Source organism: Castor canadensis, chromosome 11 (genome assembly GCF_047511655.1).
Source record: "Castor canadensis chromosome 11, mCasCan1.hap1v2, whole genome shotgun sequence".
Lineage (NCBI taxonomy): Eukaryota > Metazoa > Chordata > Mammalia > Rodentia > Castoridae > Castor > Castor canadensis.
Window position 1 is genome coordinate 76843048 of NC_133396.1, and position 19002 is coordinate 76862049.

General features: G+C 34.9%; 1 long non-coding RNA gene across 1 annotated transcript in view; it reads left to right on the forward strand.

Moving 5' to 3' along the window:
* Window positions 1–19002, forward strand: part of LOC141414080 (uncharacterized) — a 194169-nt gene that overhangs the window by 152435 nt on the left and 22732 nt on the right. Inside the window, exon 3 of the long non-coding RNA XR_012439175.1 lies at window positions 4570–4670. This is a non-coding gene — a long non-coding RNA (uncharacterized lncRNA). The remainder of the gene's footprint in view (window positions 1–4569; window positions 4671–19002) is intronic.

Consider the following 19002-nt stretch of genomic DNA (forward strand, 5'->3'; position numbering starts at 1 on the left):
ATACCTGATATGAGCAACTTAAAAGGAGGAAGGATTTGTTTGGATTTGTTTTCAGAGGTTTCAGTCCATGGTTGTCTAGATCCATTGCTGTGGGTTTGAAGTCAGAACATAATGACAAAGAGGGCCTGATAGAGCAGGGGGCTACTGACCTCAGGGCAGAGAGAAAGAGGAGGGGAAGAGAGAGAGAGAGAGAGATGCCAAAAGATATACCCTTTAAAGACATATTTCCAGCGACCTACTTCCTCCAACCAAGAACCACCTCTCATATTCCATTATTGAAGTAAGCACTCTTAGGATTCAATCACCATTCAGTAGCACTATCAGCTAGAGACCAAGCCTTCACCACATGAACCATTCAGAAGACACTTCATATAAAAAATATGTCTGTAACACAGAACCTCTAATAGGGATACAAAAATAATTAACACATATGTATATAACAATTAGCTATAATACTGAACAAAAGGGATCATTAACTGGATATGCATATATAATAACAATTAAAGAGATAATGTATAACAAAGCAATACCCAGCAAAAGAGATAAAATCAATTAAACTTCACAGTAATGCTTAATTAAATATTTAAATAATAGTGAAGAACACTATTTGTTGCATAGAATGCATAGTTGTTCAAAATACAGCCATGTATATGGTTTATATGATGAGTAACTGAAAGGTATATTATTTATCAGCTCACTTTATATATGCTCTCTACTTCTTGCATCTATCATCTTTTTAATTGATTTCTTTAAGTTTCTTTCTTTCCTGCCAATTTTACTTTTTTCTCTCCTCTGTCCCTTGTTTGCTAGAGGTCTCTTTAGTCCATTCTTTTCATTAAAGCTAAAAACTTTGCTGATTCTTAAATTATATGCAAGTTTAACTTTTAGATTCTTTCTGAGTATGTGTTCTGATATATTGACTTCTTGTTTGCATTTTAAGCATTTGCTTAAACTTGGATTTTAACATCCTATAATTTTATCTCTATCTACATAATCATCTGGTCATCACTGTCACTTTTGAATATTTTTCTAGTTCTATTGATATATACTTGACAATTAAATTTTACAAATTTACTGCACACACTGTGATTCTTTGATATACATCTGTATGATGACCACAACCCAGGTCGTTAACATATCCATCACTTCACATATTTACGATTTCTTGCTTGTTTTTATTATATATTTGTGATGAGAATACCTATGGCAAACTTTCTTACCAAATCTCAAGTAAATAATGCAACATTGTTAACTATAGTCCCCATGCTGTACATTAGATCTCCAGAATATATTCATCTGATATAACTGAATCTTTGTACACTTTGGTAAACAACTCTCTGTATCATTTATAAATCTTTGAAATTTTAATATAATAAAATTAGTGAAAACACCTCACAAATATAGTTAAATATATAACTATTCATCTTAAAGATGTAAATATTCATTTTTAGCCTCAAGAAATGCAATATAATTTAGAAGCAAAAATAGCATTATGTTGCTTAGTAGCTAGGAAGATTAAGATAATAAGAATGGACTATAACTTTAAAAATCAAATAATGGTGTTCTTTTCTTTGTTGTTAACTCCATTGATCTACCCATTATGCTGCTTTGCTTCCAAGAAGCTGAGAGAAAAAGAACATTTGTGTAGCTCTTTAAAAGATTAATAAAGCCTGGTTTGTTATTTGTAATCAGGGTCCACGCTGGCTCCCAGATGTATTTCAATTGCTTGGACAATTCAGCAACCATGAGTGCTTCTAGCAGAACATTTACTAAAGAAAGTCATATTCAGGATACACTATATTTTCCCTCTTCCTGTCAACATAAATCAGATTATCCTGAGCAATTAAACATTTACACAAAAGAAGACAAAGATTTCTTTGACAAGAAAGTTAAAGATTATGATAGTTAAAAGCTATATGGTGACATATTTTATTTTTCTTTCTGGCTATAACTTTCTATGGTGTGTTATCAAGCAAGGACATTTAAAATATTTTGTAAAATGAAGAAATTAACAAGATGTACAAACAATAGGATTGTGAAACTCCATGACAACAAGAATGAAAAATGCATATCAGTAGTATTTAAGGAAAAGTAAGTAAATATAATGAAAATATTCACATGAAACATGTTTTTTTATTTCTTGATACATTACATGACTTTACTATTTTCTAATAAGATTTGAAATGCATGAAATCACTGAATAAAAGAATTGAGAATCTGGAATTAGAGACAAATGTGCTTTTTTAGGAAAAATTACTACTTTGAGCAAACCTCTCTGAAAATTTGAATATTCTTATTCTTAAACACTTGTAAATCTAGCAATAAAGAAAATGTAAATCAAAACCACACTAAGATTCCACCTCACCCCTGCTTGAATAGCCATGATTAGCACCACCACTAACAACAGGTGTTGGCAAGGATGGGGGGAAAAAGGAACACTTTTACACTGCTGGTGGGAATGTAAACTAGTACAATCACTCTGGAAAAAAATTTGGAGGCTTCTTAAAAATCTAAACATAGATCTGCCATACGATCCAGCAATCCCACTCTTGGGGATATACCCAAAGGAATGCGACACAGGTTACTCCAGAGGCACCTGCACACCCATGTTTATTGCAGCACTATTCACAATAGCCAAGTTATGGGAACAGCCAAGATGCCCCACTACTGATGAATGGATTAAGAAAATGTGGTATTTATACACAATGGAATTTTACTCTGCCATGAAGAAGAATGAAATCTTATCATTCGCAAGTAAATGGATGGAACTGAAGAACATAATTCTGAGTGAGGTTAGCCTGGCTCAAAAGACCAAAAATCATATGTTCTCCCTCATATGCAGACATTAGATCAAGGGCAAACACAACAAGGGGATTGGACTTCGATCACATGATAAAGCGAGAGCACACTTGGGAGGTATGAGGATAGGTAAGACACCCAAAAACTAGATAGCATTTGCTGCCCTCCACACAGAGAAACTAATGCAGATACTTTAAAGTGACAGAGGACAATAGGAGAAGGGAACCAGGAACTAGAGAAAAGGTTAGTTCAAGAAGAATTAACTTAGAAGGTAACACACATGTACGGAAAGCAATGTAAGTCAACTCCCTGTATAGCTATCCTTATCTCAACTAGCAAAAACCCTTGGTCCTTCCTATTATTGCTTATACTCTCTCTTCAACAAAATTAGAGATAAGGGCAAAATAGTTTCTGCCTGGTAGTGAGGGGGTAGGGGGGAAGAGGGAGGGGGTGGGGGGTAAGGGATGGTGCGAGGGGAAGGGGGGAGAAATGACCCAAAAGTATGCATATATAAATAGAAGAAAAAATAATAAATAAATAAATAAAAAAGCATAGTCAGGCCAGGCACACAGGCTGCACGTCTGCATATCACAAGGACTGCAGGGGCTAACTCCAGTCTGCATCCTGTCAAAAATGTCCTCGGCTCCCCTGCGAGATTCAGAACTCCCTCTGCTGTTAGAATTTCAGTTGTCATAAGAACTAAAATGAGCCTATGAAGTGAGTGTAGCACAGTGACTGGAACACAGAAGATACTGAACAAATATTTCATCTTAAGCCCCCTCCGAAAAACTTGCAAAATCTATAGACGTTAATGAAAAAAAGACTGCCATAAAACTCTACAAGAATACTGCTTTCATAGCATAGATACAAAGCAAAGTTTAGCTTGCTAAGAAATGCAATAGTCAGGGTAATTAAAGTTTTAAACTCCAGGATACATTTCATTTTGAATTCTTTTCTCTGAATTAGTATTTGAGCTTCTGCTGAATATAAATTATCATGCTAGTTCTTTTCAGTGTATCAATTTATTTTCATCACAGCTGACTCTATCTGAACCCAAACTTGCAAAGACTGGTGATAATTTCAGAGATGCTTTTCAGAAAAGCTTTGTTAAAAACTGACATGTCCTATTTAGAATACTTCAACTCTCCTTGTAATAAAAATATATTACAGAAAACAATTTGAGTGCTTTCCTGGGTTTACTTATCTGATCAGTTAAAAACATAGATACTGCTTGTGAATATAGCTTAATCATTCTCTGCTTTTTTGTAAGTATCTTAATTTCTTCATTTAATCAATCTTACTTAAGCTCTCCAACTCTCTCAGAATAACCTGTTAAGACACCAGTAGAGACAAGCATAAATTATTCATCTCTAAGTACTAATAAAATGAAAGGCATAGCTCAACCTAAACTCACATTTTTATGTGTACCCAAATGTTTGTCAATCTGAAAATTATTATTTAACCTTGTTAAAATTAACTACTAAAAATGTAAGTTATGTGAAAATTTGGAGATTTGGAGTGCTTCAGTAATTTATTAAAAGTCTTTTCTAACCAATTCAAGTTTTCTGCCATCTTTTCCCTGAAGAACATACTTCTTTCAGGGTTCCACACAGGTAGAAAAGCTGCTGGTATTTGCCTGCCATTCCTGGCACTAAACTCACCAGTCTCCCACACAATACAGCCCTAGGCCTCCCAGCTCCTAATGGTTAAGGAGCATTTTTCTGGTAAACCATGTCACTGCTTCACAACTACTCATTGATGTCTTCCCAGACCAGCAGAAACATTGAAAGAAATGCAGAGAGATGGAGCCAGCCCTAAACAGGAAATTGGGAATATGCTGCAAGAAGTCAAATTTGACTGTGTGATGTTAGGTAAGTTGTATAGAGAGCCTCCTTAAGCTTTAGTGTCCTTGTCTATCAAATGGCTATAATACTAACAGCCATTTCACATGTCAGTCTTATGTGTATCAAGTGAGATAATGCATCTTACACAGAAGAAGCATGCAACAAGTGCTGATGTGTTTCCTCCTACAAAAATAGAGTATTGAAATTATACTCTCTTTTACTTTGCTGCCTATACCTTGTATAGATGGGGCACTTGTGACAATATACAGGGTGTGGTTAAGTGATAGTCTCAGTAGGATAGGCAACCTCTTTTTGCTGCTCATAAAGAAGGAAGACAGTCTCTACATCAATATTACAAAGAAAATAAGGATTTTTACAGAAGAATGCAGGACTATGGAGGTGGTTCCTCATTAAAAGGGAATGGAAAATTCTGTCCTCTATTAAGAAACCATTAAGAAACTAAGGAACCAGAGAGGGAGCTGGAAACAAATAAATTAATTATTAGTCAGATTATTTACCTTCCTTTTACTTTTTGTTTTTTATTCCTTAGCCATAGTAAAATAATATATGAATTTTCTATAAAAAACATACTGAAAAACCATAGTCCCGTACTATGCTGTGTGTGTAACCAAGTTAATTAGTGAGCGATTCCAAAACTGAAGGAGAAACAGAGAAGTTAAGACTTAAGCATAATCTAGCCTCTCCTGAATAAAGATATTCTGAAGTCCATTTCCAAGCAGAAGTGGTAGAGATCTGATTTCATAAAAGTTTCCAATGCACTTGGGAAGTTATTTAAAGCTTATGTGAAGCCTACAAGCAGTACTTTGTTCAAACTACTGATCCAAAGGAAACCTCAGCTGAGGGCTCTAAGGAACTCCTGCAGGCTAGAAAGACTTCATTCATTGACTCTCCTGAGACCCTGAGAAAATGATCTTTGACTTCCCAAACAGGGAGCTTTCATAGAAGACGCACTAGATGCACAAACAATACCTGACAAGCAGAAGATGCCACCTGTGGTAAAAAATACCTTCCAGGACTTTTAGCATTTTATTATATCCACTCTATGTATTAAAGGATTTTTACTAACATATTGAATGAAAGTATGTAAGGCACAGAAAATATGAAAAATAGGAACCAGGATTTAATTCCATGTAATATTTTAATGACATCAGTCTGTATCTCTTACCTATCTCTCAGAACAGGACAGGACAATGAGAATTGAGGTGGACAGTTCTTTAAATTAGGACTTTCTTTTTTCAGTGCTTCTTATTTTTATTTTTTTTAATCATTGTGCTGGATGGGGGTACATTATAGCTTTTACAAAGATTCTTACAATATATCAAAATATATAAGGACTTTCAATTAAAAGTGCCAGGCAAGAATTTTTTTGTTGTTTTCCTTTCGTAAAATAATATGAAAATTAAGAAATAGAAGAAAAATGTTCTCTTTAATGGAGCAAAACTTCAAGCAAAAACTTCAGTAAATACTCTGACGTCTGTGCTTTGAAAGATACTTTCTAACAGCCAGAACATTATAACCATGCACTTAAATCATGACAGTCTTAAAAATCCTATCCATCAATCCTTTGATTAGTATCCTAGTTTAAAAAAACTAGAAATGTGGAGGTGGTCAATGACAGAAAAGAAAATTACCCTGAGAAAAATTCAATGTCATACAACAGGAAAACAACAAAAGTAAAGTTGAAGAAGAAAATTGCTAGCATGAAATATCTTGGTGAGACAGAAGCATCAGAACAAATAAGATTGATTAATTAAGCAGACCAACTGGTAACAAAATAAAGTTTATTGAGTACTGTTGTTAGTCGTGAAGACCCCATGGATATCAAAACCAAAATTAGACTTACCTTGGAAAAAAAGGTATACAGATTTTCTGACTTGATTCAGAATTTTTTCTAGCCAAATACTACATTTTTCTTTTTCTTTTTTTGTAGTACTGGGGTTTTAACTCAGGTCCTACACCTTGAGCCACTCCACCAGCTCTTTTTTGTGATTTTTTTTTTCTGAGATAGGATTCTCAAACTATTTGCTAGGGCTGGCTTTGAACTGCAATCCTCCTGATCTCTGCCTCCTGAGTAGCTAGGATTACAGGTGTAAGTCACCGGCACCCAGCTCAAATTCTACATTTGAAATTACCTTCTGCATCGAGAAATGTTGATCAATGGGTATTAAATTATAGTTGGATACAGGTAGTTCTGCTGTGCTATTGTACAGTAGGATGACCATAAATAACAATAATATCATACATTTCAAAAAGCTAGAAGATAGAATTTTTTACCATAAATAAATGATAAATGTTTGAGGAAATAAATATGTTTAACCTGAATTAAACATTACACAATGTATACATGTATTAAAATATCCTATCTTGCCTCATTAAGATGTGCAGTCTTTATGTACCAGTTTAAAAATTAAATTAGATAAAATATGAAGGAAATAAATGGCCTTAGAACTCCCCCACACATAACAGAAACACACACAGATATACCCTATTCTTTCAAAAATAGTCTTGCTCAAAAATAAGAAATAACCATGGAGATTTGTAGGCACAGGCATTTCTCCATACCAATTCAATTTCATGGGTATGGAAAGTGAGAATGAGGCAGCAGGGAGGGGAGTTGTAACAATAGAATTATAACACAACATTTAGGAAATGTTTGACCATATGATTACCATAGGAATTTCTTAGTGTGTGAATGTTGCTCATGACCTTACCAGGTTAGTAACTGTACATTGTGAGCATGGTCACAAAGCTGCCAAAATCAACCTCACCTTCACTACAGAAGCCCTTCTTAACACTGTGTCTTTTTTTAATAAGAAATTTTTATTAGGATATAAAAATTATATTTATTATATATAATAAATTATATTTATTATTCAGGGGGGATATATTTATTATTCAGGGGGGATTTGTAGCAACAATTCCAATTAGACTTATATTGTACATTATTTACATTGCCCCCATCATCTCTCCCCCTCAACCCCCTCCCCACCCTACTTAAAGCAATTACAAAAGATTTCTTAGATCTATTTCGTATAGGTATATGAAGCCCATCTACCATATACTATCACCTTAATCTCACGCTCCCGCCTCTCACTAGTACCCTCACACACACACACACACACACACACACACACACACACACTGTACCTATTTCACAGTCCTGGTTTTCATTATTATATTTAAATTGATGTTCAGAGGGGTGTCTCAATGTATACCCACTGTGGGTATACTTTACTTTGGTCCATTCAACCCCTTCCATTACTCTCCCTTACACCTTTATCAACCACCCCCATTTTTCAACAGCTTTCAAAATACATCCTTATATCCTCTACTTGCACATATTATGTTATGCCATATTAATGATGCTCTGTCATTTTATTTTCCTTTCCCTCTTTCCCCAAGTTCCATACAGTACTTCCACTGTTACAAACATGTTCTAGATCTGAGTTTGTATATCATAGCACTATTCACAATAGCCAAGCCTTGTAAACAACCCAGATGCCCTACGACTGATAAATGGATCAAGAAATTGCGGTAGGGGTTGGGGATTTAGCTCAGTGGAAGAGCGCTTGCCTGGCAAGTGCAAGGCCCTGAGTTCGGTCCCCAGCACTGAAAAAAAAAAAAAGAAATTGTGGTATATATACACATGGAGTATTACTCAGCCACAAGGAATAATGATATGTGGTTTGAAGGTAAATGGATGCAATTAGAGGACATTATGTTAAGTGAAGTTAGCCAGGATCAGAAACACAAAAGCCACATGTTTTCTCTCATACATGGAAGATAGATCCAAGATAAACATATATACAAAAACAAGCTAGACGCTGTCTTAAATCCAATCCCTCATGCAGACTCTGCAGGGACGTTTCAATACCACAGGACTATTGAACATGGAGAAGGAAGAGAGACTTCTATTGAGGAGGTATTAGCCTATCTCAGCCAAATCAACTGTGGGCTAATTTCTATCTAAACCACCCAACTCGAAAGCTGGGGACAGGGTTGTTTTGTCAGGTAGTTTAAGGAGCTGAAAAAGGAAACATTTACCACAGCAAAGGTAAGAACATTCCTCAAAACTATGGCTGGAACCTCAAGGGTTTTACCACTTTATGGCCACCAAGTTTGCCGTCATGAAGTGATACAAAGGCACAGGGGCACAAAGCATGATGGACTTTTTCATGAGATGCAGAAAATGTCTCCTACAGTGGAAAACCATGTCATTACTGGGTGCCCCAGTATTTACTGGCAGAATTTTCTGACAGGCCCTCTGCAATTACATTCAGGTTGATGGTCCATAAAAATGCAAGGGTTAAAAAAATTTCCACAAAAGTTCTTAGCTACTGTAGATATCCTGCCTCACCCGACCTCCTCTGCAAACCTGGACTTCGGAGTCTATCAGACCCTCCATGTGACAATGCAGCCTATTCTTTTTTTTTTTTTTTTTTCATTTTTCTTTTATTATTCATATGTGCATACAAGGCTTGGTTCATTTCTCCCCCCTGCCCCCACCCCCTCCCTTACCACCCACTCCACCCCCTCCCGCTCCCCCCCTCAATACCCAGCAGAAACTATTTTGCCCTTATCTCTAATTTTGTTGTAGAGAGAGTATAAGCAATAATAGGAAGGAACAAGGGGTTTTGCTGGTTGAGATAAGGATAGCTATACAGGGCATTGACTCACATTGATTTCCTGTGCGTGGGTGTTACCTTCTAGGTTAATTCTTTTTGATCTAACCTTTTCTCTAGTTCCTGGTCCCCTTTTCCTATTGGCCTCAGTTGCTTTAAGGTATCTGCTTTAGTTTCTCTGCATTAAGGGCAACAAATGCTAGCTAGTTTTTTAGGTGTCTTAACTATCCTCACCCCTCCCTTGTGTGCTCTCGCTTTTATCATGTGCTCATAGTCCAATCCCCTTGTTGTGTTTGCCCTTGATCTAATGTCCACATATGAGGGAGAACATATGATTTTTGGTCTTTTAAGCCAGGCTAACCTCACTCAGAATGATGTTCTCCAATTCCATCCATTTACCAGCGAATGATAACATTTCGTTCTTCATGGCTGCATAAAATTCCATTGTGTATAGATACCACATTTTCTTAATCCATTCGTCAGTGCTGGGACATCTTGGCTGTTTCCATAACTTGGCTATTGTGAATAGTGTCGCAATAAACATGGATGTGCAGGTGCCTCTGGAGTAACAGTCTTTTGGGTATATCCCCAAGAGTGGTATTGCTGGATCAAATGGTAGATCGATGTCCAGCTTTTTAAGTAGCCTCCATATTTTTTTCCAGAGTGGTTGTACTAGTCTACATTCCCACCAACAGTGTAAGAGGGTTCCTTTTTCCCCGCATCCTCGCCAACACCTGTTGTTGGTGGTGTTGCTGATGATGGCTATTCTAACAGGGGTGAGGTGGAATCTTAGTGTGGTTTTAATTTGCATTTCCTTTATTGCTAGAGATGGTGAGCATTTTTTCATGTGTTTTCTGGCCATTTGAATTTCTTCTTTTGAGAAAGTTCTGTTTAGTTCACGTGCCCATTTCTTTATTGGTTCATTAGTTTTGGGAGAATTTAGTTTTTTAAGTTCCCTGTATATTCTGGTTATCAGTCCTTTGTCTGATGTATAATTGGCAAATATTTTCTCCCACTCTGTGGGTGTTCTCTTCAGTTTAGAGACCATTTCTTTTGATGAACAGAAGCTTTTTAGTTTTATGAGGTCCCATTTATCTATGCTATCTCTTAGTTGCTGTGCTGCTGGGGTTTCATTGAGAAAGTTCTTACCTATACCTACTAACTCCAGAGTATTTCCTACTCTTTCTTGTATCAACTTAAGAGTTTGGGGTCTGATATTAAGATCCTTGATCCATTTTGAGTTAATCTTGGTATAGGGTGATATACATGGATCTAGTTTCAGTTTTTTGCAGACTGCTAACCAGTTTTCCCAGCAGTTTTTGTTGAAGAGGCTGCTATTTCTCCATCATATATTTTTAGCTCCTTTGTCAAAGATAAGTTGCTCATAGTTCTGTGGCTTCATATCTGGATCCTCTATTCTGTTCCACTGGTCTTCATGTCTGTTTTTGTGCCAGTACCATGCTGTTTTTATTGTTATTGCTTTGTAATATAGTTTGAAGTCAGGTATTGTGATACCTCCTGCATTGGTCTTTTGACTGAGTATTGCCTTGGCTATTCGTGGCCTCTTGTGTTTCCATATAAATTTCACAGTAGATTTTTCAATCTCTTTAATGAATGTCATTGGAATTTTGATGGGAATTGCATTAAACATGTAGATTACTTTGGGGAGTATCGACATTTTTACTATGTTGATTCTACCAATCCATGAGCATGGGAGATCTCTCCACTTTCTATAGTCTTCCTCAATCTCTTTCTTCAGAAGTGTATAGTTTTCCTTGTAGAGGTCTTTCACATCTTTTGTTAGGTTTACACCTAGGTATTTGATTTTTTTTGAGGCTATTGTAAATGGAATTGTTTTCATACATTCTTTTTCCATTTGCTCATTGTTAGTGTATAGAAATGCTAATGATTTTTCTATGTTGATTTTATATCCTGCTACCTTGCTATAGCTATTGATGATGTCTAGAAGCTTCTGAGTACAGTTTTTTGGGTCTTTAAGGTATAGGATCATGAAGTCTGCAAATAGGGATATTTTGACAGTTTCTTTACCTATTTGTATTCCTTTTATTCCTTCTTCTTGCCTAATTGCTCTGGCTAGGAATTCCAGTACTATGTTGAATAGGAGTGGAGATAGTGGGCACCCTTGTCTGGTTCCTGATTTTAGAGGGAACGGTTTCAGTTTTTCTCCGTTAAGTATAATGCTGGCTGTAGGTTTCTCATATATAGCTTTTATAATGTTGAGGAACTTTCCTTCTATTCCTAGTTTTCTTAGAGCTTTTATCATGAAATGATGTTGGATCTTATCAAAGGCTTTTTCTGCATCTATTGAGATGATCAAGTGGTTTTTGTCTTTGCTTCTGTTAATGTGGTTTATTACGTTTATTGATTTTCGTATGTTGAACCACCCCTGCATCCCTGGGATGAAGCCTACCTGGTCGTGGTGGATAATCTTTTTGATGTGTTGCTGAATTCGATTTGCCATTATTTTGTTGAGGATTTTTGCATCAATGTTCATTAAGGAGATTGGCCTATAGTTCTCGTTTTTGGAGGTGTCTTTGCCTGGTTTTGGGATAAGTGTAATACTGGCTTCATAAAATGTGTTTGGCAGTTTTCCTTCCCTTTCTATTTCATGGAACAGTTTAAGGAGGGTTGGTATCAGTTCTTCTTTAAAGGTCTGATAGAATTCAGCAGAGAATCCATCAGGTCCTGGACTTTTCTTTTTGGGGAGACTCTTGATTGCTGCTTCAATTTCATTTTGTGTTATAGGTCTATTCAGGTGATTAATTTCCTCTTGGTTCAATTTTGGATGCTCATATGTATCTAGAAATCTGTCCATTTCTTTTAGATTTTCAAATTTATTTGAATATAGGTTCTCAAAGTAGTCTCTGATGATTTCCTGGACTTCCATGGTGTTTGTTGTTATCTCCCCTTTTGCATTCCTGATTCTACTAATTTGGGTTTTTTCTCTCCTCATTTTAGTCAGGTTTGCCAGGGGTCTATCGATCTTGTTTATTTTTTCAAAGAACCAACTTTTTGTTTCATTAATTCTTTGTATGGTTTTTTTGGTTTCTATTTCGTTGATTTCAGCTCTTATTTTTATTATTTCTCTCCTTCTATTTGTTTTGGGATTTGCTTAATTCACCCATCAAAAGACACCATTTGACAAAATGGATTAAAAAAGAAGATCCAACAATTTGTTGCTTACAGGAGACTCATCTCACCGACAGAAATAAGCATATGCTTAGGATGAAAGGCTGGAAGAAGATTTACCAAGCCAATGGCCCCCGAAAACAAGCAGGAGTAGCAATACTTATCTCTGACAAAGTAGACTTCAAACCTACATTGATCAAACGAGATAAAGAAGGACATTCCATACTAATAAAAGGGGAAATAGACCAAAAGGAAATAATAATCATCAATCTGTACGCACCCAATGTCAACGCACCCAATTTCATCAAACATACCCTAAAAGACCTAAAAGCATATATAAATGCCAACACAGTGGTTGTGGGAGACTTTAACACCCCATTATCATCAATAGATAGGTCATCCAAACAAAAACTCAATAAAGAAATCCAAGATCTAAAATATGCAATAGATCAAGTGGACCTAGTAGATGTCTACAGAACATTTCATCCAACCTCTACACAATATACATTCTTCTCAGCAGCCCATGGAACCTTCTCCAAAATAGATCATATCCTAGGGCACGAAGCAAGCCTCAGCAAATATAAGAAAATAGAAATAATACCGTGCATACTATCTGACCACAATGCAGTAAAAGTAGAACTCAACAACAAAAGTAAAGACAAAAAACATGCAAACAGCTGGAAACTAAATAACTCATTACTTAATGAAGAATGGATCATCGATGCAATAAAAGAGGAAATTAAAAAGTTCCTAGAAGTCAATGAAAATGAAAACACAACCTACCGGAACCTATGGGACACAGCTAAGGCAGTCTTGAGAGGAAAGTTTATAGCCATGAGTGCATATATTAAAAAGATTGAAAGATCCCAAATCAATGACCTAATGATACATCTCAAACTCCTAGAAAAACAAGAACAAGCAGCCTATTCTTTTACACATCAAAGTCACAGCTGTCAGGAAATCTCCTAGCAGGCAGCAGTTTTGACAAGATGGGGCTGCTCTCCAGATGATTCAGCCCACCCTGTGGACAAAGTCATTTGCTCCCAGTTACTTGCATTTTCAGGAAGAGAAGCCAGAAGTTGGGAAAACCGGGGAAAAAGAATATGTGGTCTGACAGGAGATTGCAGACATTCAAAATGAAACTGAGGTGATGTTTTGGGAAAAGAAGATTGTAAGGTTGTTTTAAACATTTATTACAACTTACTTCAGCCTTTTTGTTTCCACTACATTTTTCCTCTCTACTTACAAATCAGTCAAGAAGGATCAACTTCTAAAAGGCCAGATGTGACTATGTCTCTGAAAGTATGATCCTCTAGGGAAATTATATGGTATCCATATATGGCATGAGGCTACAATGATGTGGATTTATTTGCTTGCTGGTTTGTTTTAAAATAAAGCCTTTAGGTCTGGGGGTATAACTCAGTGGTAGAGTGTTTACCTAGCATGTTCAAAGTCCTAAATTCAATACTCAGAACCAAAAAAAAAATTAAAAATAAATAAGCAAGATGAAAGCCTTTGGCATTAAGGCAAGCAATAAAAATAAAAATAACAATCAGACAGAAAAAAATTAGAAATTTTAAAAATGAAAAAATAAACCTAAACAAAACAAGTTGAATAACAAATATTACAAAAGAAATTTCTCAAGAATACTACAAAAAGATAAATCTAAACCACCAAAAAGATATTGAGAGAGAGAGAGAAATAAAAATAAAGCATTTTGAAAAGAGAGTAAAAGACGAAAGGAGAAAATGAAAAATGATCATACAGAGTTCAGCAGGAAATTTTTAAAAAAATCAAATTATACAGGTTAAAGTCACATTAGTGTAACATATTTAAAATAAAACGTATTTAAAAGTTACAATAAAGACATATCAGATTACTCTCAAAAAAAGCATGTTAATCCCAAGTATAGTCCATGTAGCAATGAAAAACAACTAGGCAGGTTAAAAGAGAGAAACAGACACAAATACTGAACTATAACCATAGTCTTCTGCCATTAAGATGTGACTAAGGCCACCACTGTGAAGTAGGAGCTACTTCCTTGTAGCTCCTATGTTCATGCATGTAAGTATCACAATGAAACCTCTTTGTACAATTAAGTTATGCTAATAAAAATTAAAATAAAAGCTATTTCCTCTACTGCAAGGCCGTAACTCAAGCCAAAAGGACACAACTACAACCTGAGATGTGTCATGGAGAATTCCTACAATTGATAGGATAGATAGAATAACAAAAATAAAATTAGCAAGTTACTTCAATATCACACTTTCAGTAATGGATAGTAAAACCAATCAATAAAGACATAAAAAATTTAAAGTATACTATAGACCAATTGGTCCCGAAAAATATAATGTTAGAGCATTCCAACATTCCATCTATCAAGAGCATCATACACATTTTTCTCAAGCACACATGATGACTTTGAGATAGATTATGAATTAAGCTACAAAGTAAGTCTTAATAAATTTTAACAATTGAAAAAATACAAAACACCTTTTCTAGAAGGAAAAAAATTAACAAAACAGACAAAACTTTGATAGATTAACAAAAATGTATGTGTAAGAGAGACACAGAGAGTTAAAATTACCAAAATAAGAAATGAAAAGGGGAACATTACTATCGTTTTTACAGGCATAAAAAACAATACTTAGAACAATTTTATACAAATAAATCAGATAACATAGATGAAATGGACAAATTCCTAGAAATGCATGACCTACCAAGTTTGTAATACAGTAATTTCTACTTATCCAAAAGAGAATATGTTCTAAGACACCGAGTGGATGCCTCAAACTGCAGCTAGTACTGAACCACACATGTACTGCTTTTTCTTATAAGTGCATAAAATAAAATTTTATTTATAAATTGATCACAGTAAATGATTAGCAACCAACAATAAGATAGAGTTATCATAACTGTGAAAGTGATTTAAATGTATGTCTGGGAGCATAGCTCAAGTGGTAGAGCACTCACCTTGCAAGTGCAAGGTCCTGGGTTCAAACCCAGTACTGCAAAATATGTGAATGTGCTCTGTCTCTCCTCTCTCTCTCTCTCTCTCTCTCTCTCTCTCTCTCTCTCTCTCTCTCTCCTCCTCCTCCTCTTTCTGCTCTCTATCTCCTCTTCTTTTTCTATCCTTTCTCCCTAAGCCAAGGTTTTTCTTTGTCAGTGCAATGCATTTCTACTATGCAGAAAAAATGGCAATGTCTTGTCTTTAATCCAATTCTCTAGTCTATGTCTTTTGATGAGAGAAATGAGACCATTAACAGTCGGTGTTAATATTGAAAGCTGTGTAGTATTTCCTGTCATTTAGTTGTTTTGTGATATTTGCTTCTTCTCTAATCCTCATTTGTTAGTCTCCTCATCAGGTGGGATTTATTTTTTACTTATATTTTTCTAGATGCATTTTTCTTCCCCTTCTGTGTATAGGATTCCTTTAAGAATCTTCTCTAGTGTTCCTATAAATTCCTTTAAATTTGTTTATCATGGGAGGTTTTTATTTCTCCTTCAATTATGAAGGATAGTGTTTCTGGACACCACTAATCTAGGTTGACATTTTTTCAGGGATGGATTATATCATTCCAGGTCCTCCTTTCTTGCAGAGTTTCTTTTATCACAACAAGGTGTTGAATGTTATTCAAGGCTTTTTCTGAATCTATTGAGATGATCAAGTAGTTTTTGTCCTTGTTTCTATTAATATGCTGTATTACATTTAATGATTTGCATATGTTGAACCATCCCTGCATCCCTGGGATGAAGCCGACATGGTCATGACATACGATCTTTTTGATATGTTGTTGAATTTGGTTTGCACTTATTTTATTGAGGATTTTGCATCTGTGTTCATTAAAAAGATTGGCCTATAATTGTCTTTTTTTGTTGTGTCCTTGTCCATTTTGAGGATGAGTGTAATACTGGCTTCATAGAATGAATTTGGCAGTTTTCCTTCCCTTTCTGTTACATGGAACAGTTTAAGGAGGGTTGGTATCAGTTCTTCTTTAAAGGTCTGGAAGAATTCAGCAGAGAATCCATCAGGTCCTGGGTCTTTTTTGGGAGACTCTTTATCACTGCTTCAATTTCATTATGTGTTATAGATCTGCTTAGGTGATTAATAATTTCTGCTTGGTTCAATTTTGGATAGTTATATGTATCTAGAAATTTGTCCATTTGTTCTAGATTTTCCAATTTTTTTGAACATAGGTTACCAAAGTAGTCCCTGATGATTCCCTGGATTTCCTTGGTGTTTGTTGTTATTGCCCCCTTTTTTTTCAGATTTTTACTAATTTGGGTCTTTTCCTCCTTATTTTAGTCAGATTTGACAGGGGTTTGTCAATCTTGTTTATTTTTTCAAAGAACCAGTTTTTGGTTCATTGATTCTTTGTATGATTTTTTGGTTTCTAGTTCGTTGATTTCAGCCCTTATTATAAAACAAGCAGCAGGAGAGAAATAATAAAAGTTGGGATGTTTCTTTTTTATTTTTGCCTGCTTGTGTTTTGAAAGACTTCTGTACTTGTAAGACCCACTCATCTTCAATATTGGCGAAGTTTTCTCCTGTTATTTTATTGAATATGCTTTATATTGTTTCTCATCTCCTGTATGCATGATTCCTAAATTTGATCTTTTGATGTTTTCCCAGAGTTCTTGCATATTCCATTTACATTTTCTTTATATTTTTTCTTTGTTTTTGTCTAAGTGATCTAATTCCTGTACTTTATCTCCAATCACTTATACTCAATTTCCAATTTGTTCCACTGTATTAGTGAGGCTTCCAATTTAGTTTTTTGTTTTGATTACTGAGCTTTTCATTTATAATATTCCTATTTGATTTTTTCAAGTATTTCTAATATCTTTATTAAACTCCTGCTTTATATTCTGTATTGTCTTCATGATTCTATTCAGTTGTTTATTTGAATTCTCCTTAATTTCTTTCAGGTGTTTATTTGCATCTTCTTTAAGCATTTTGATTTGGCTTTTGCATATGCTGTAAGATTAGAGTCTAATTTCATTCTTTTAAGTGAACTGCATTTTTCCTCACATCATTTATTGAAGCAACATTCCTTTCCCACCTTGTATTTTTTGCATCTTTCTTAAAATCAATCCACTGTAAACTGCCTTTTTTATTCTACTTTATTATTATTTTTGCCCATTTATTCTTAATGAATAGAAACACTTCTGTTAATTTTGTGACTAACAACTTTCATAACTTTATTAGTCTTGGCAGAATTTTGGTGGGTATAATTTTCTATATAATTGATCGTGTCTGCAGAGGCAATTTGTGACTTCTTTTCCAATTTGAATGATTTTCTTCTGTTTGCCAAATCTCTGGCTAGAACATCAAGTATTATACTAAAAAGCACATTTTTGGTACTATGTTCAATACAATTAAATAAATGAGAGAGAGAGAGGGAGAGAGAGAGAATCCTCTTCAGTTAGAGAAAAAACATTTAACTTTTCAACATTGAGTATGAAGATAGCTGTGAGTTTCTTTCAATACAGGGATTTGCAGGTTAGGCAGGTGCTCTATCACCTGAGCCATGCCCTAGCCTATTTTTGCTTTAGTTAATTTTTTTGATAGGGCCTCACATTTCTTCTAGAGCCAGCTTTGGACTTCAGTCCTACCTATTCCTCCCACATATCTGGGATGACAAGTGTGCATGAATCACACACAGCTTAGTTTTTGCCCAGAATGGCCTCAAATTTCAATTCTCTTGTTATCTCACTCATACGTAGCTTGGATTATAGACAGGATCCACCACATCTGACCTTGTGGCCTTTATTACGTTGAGGTACATTCCTCTATACTTAATTCATTGAGTTTTTTTTCATAATAAAGGTATGTGGAATTTATTATATACTGTTTCTGCCTCTAGTGTAATGATCATGTTTATTTTCCTCCTTCATTCTATGAATGCATATCACATTTATTGACTTATTTTCTTTTTTATCCATCCTGCATCTCAGGGTAAATTCTATTGGATCATGGTAAATGACCCATTCAGTGGACTCTCATATTCAGTTTGCTAGTATCTTGTTGAGAAATTTTGCTTCTATGGCCGTTATGTATATTCTCCTATAATTTTATTTTCTTACAGTGCTTTTGTCTATCTTTAGTATTGAGATAATTCAGGCCTCATAGAATGAGGTTGAAAGTATCTTTTCCTCTACAAATTGCTGGAAGAGTTTATGAAGACATGTTAGTAGTTCTTAAAATATTAGATAGAATTTGATAGTGGAGGAATCAGTCTTGAGATATTCTTTGAGGATAAACTTTTAGTAATGTATTGCTTTTATCTCCTTACTCATGATTGGTCTTTCAAGGAAATTCTGTAAAGAAAAGGAAAATCAAATATTCCTAGTAAAATTTATAAAATCCAAGTTTATAAAAACAGAAATAAATGCTGGTTCATGTTAAAAAATAATATAAAAAATTAAAAATTCAGAAAAATATCATCATTCATAATTTTGTCCTCTTTATTATCATTTAAATATAGGAATTTTAAGCCCATTTAGTAAAATCAACTTGATAAACTACAACCAAAATTACCATAAAATACAGAATTAAAATACTG